The sequence below is a fragment of the Didymella exigua genome, assembly GCF_010094145.1.
Source record: "Didymella exigua CBS 183.55 unplaced genomic scaffold M421scaffold_1, whole genome shotgun sequence".
Lineage (NCBI taxonomy): Eukaryota > Fungi > Ascomycota > Dothideomycetes > Pleosporales > Didymellaceae > Didymella > Didymella exigua.
This window is the reverse complement of record NW_022984775.1, coordinates 1-1,938: the sequence shown is the minus strand read 5'-3', so window position 1 is coordinate 1,938 and position 1,938 is coordinate 1.

The following is a 1,938-nucleotide window of genomic DNA, read 5'->3' as shown; positions in this document are numbered from 1 at the left end:
CTAGTCTTGAGAAGGCTAATAGCGCAGCCTCAGCGCGTAGGCGGCGCTCTAAAAGGCGTATACAGAAGCATGGAGTACTTACAAAGGGAGCTGGAGAGGATATACTGGCTCAAAATGAGGCTGACCAGCAGATTGCTCATGAAGAGCGTCAAGGAGGAGCGCGATCAGGCCTCAGCCAGCGCGCTCAAAGGCGCTGCACTAGGTGTAAAGCGACTGGGCACAACTTGCGCACATGCAACGCTGATACTATTAATATAGAGTAGTCTACTATATTAATATCTAGCAATAATATTATCGTGTTGTTAAGATATATCGCTTTGAAGTTGCAAAAGTTGGTGGGGTGACCAACTCGCTTGTCTGACCGACTCGCTTGCCAACCATGTTATTGCAAGGCTTATAGTACAAGATACTAGTTGCTTTTTTGTAGATTGTTTTGCTAAGGACTTAGCTTTTTTATTTCCTGCTATTTCTAGGTGTCCTAGGGCCTAGAGTAGGCTAATTATTGCGCCGTTGCTGTGAATTGCCTTTACTGCATTTGTGTAGTAGATTTACTAAGCTTGTCTAGGGTTGTTAGAAGGAGTCTTTAGCCTTAGAATAGCTGCCTAGTTATCTGCAAAAACTTAGACCTCTTGTGTTGCTGTAGCTATAGAAGCCGCAAGCTCAAAGGCTCTTGTTATGCCTTCTAGCTCTCTATTGTGTACAATCTAGCCTTTGCTAATATTATATTTAGTAGAGTAGATCTCTTTAGCCTGCTGTTTGTAGTTGATTGATTGATTGATTGATTAGTTTAACGTCCTGTGTGAGTCTAAGACTATATAGGACGAGAGCAGTGAGGCTGCTCTAGTAATTTACAAGTTTTTTCTGTATAAGGGAATAGTATATAACGTACCTCACGGGCTCGTGGATCACCCAGGCTCGTGGATCACTTTTGCCAAGCCCCCACCAAAACCACCCCATTCTGGCGCAAAATAGCCCACTTTGGCCCTGTATAGTACAAAGCAAGATGCGATATCATTCAGAGTCTACTTCTACTACCTTCTGGCAGGTACGCGCATTATGCCTAGTCTCTTTGCACTGTGTACACTATTGTTAAGATAGTTTACCTACTTCAGCGCGCACCTGCCTCTTTAGCTTCTTCCTATCACTACGCGCCCTAAAGTCCTTAAGAGCAGCTAAACAAGCCCTATCCTTAACTGTTAAGGTCCCCTCTGCTTAAACCTGCTTTCTTTTGTGCAATCTACGTCGCGTAGCAGCCTTATTTGCCACTTAAAGCTCTGCAATCTCCTTTTGCGCTAACACTAGCTTGTGCGCAATAATTACTGCTCCCTTTAAGACCTTCTTAAAAGCCTCTACTACAGATGTTGGTGAGCTATCTACATGCCTCTGAATCCTTGCCTTCACAAGCGTTAATTACAATCCTAATTTAAGGGTATTGCTTAGGGTTTGCAACTGCTAGGGCTTATTGCTAGGGAGTAGTAGTAATGGAGTACGTAGCTAGACATCAAGCGCTATTATAGCCTGTTCTAGGTTAAATAGGACTAATCTAGCACCTTAAAACCCTCCTTAGATATTACTAGGAGTAATTGCTGCATTATAGGCGCGTATAAAGCATGGTAAGAACTTAAGCTTTGTAATGTGGGTAATCTAGTTGCGCATGAGATTCTTAGCTTAGCAGCTATACGCTGTCTTTAAAGGCGAGAAACACCCTATATTAAGAGGCTGCAGGAGGTGTGATTAGGCTGGCGGATGGGTAGGGTATGCTTTTTTACGTTTTGGCTTATAGCTTCTTAACTAGCAGAGATACGCTTACATAATCTATTATTTGATAGAAGCGCCTAGTATTGCGCCTTCTAATAAAAAAAGAATTAGCTCATTTCGCCTAGTATTAGCTAAGTTATTAACACTACCTAGCAAAGTATACCTATTAATAGGTATGCT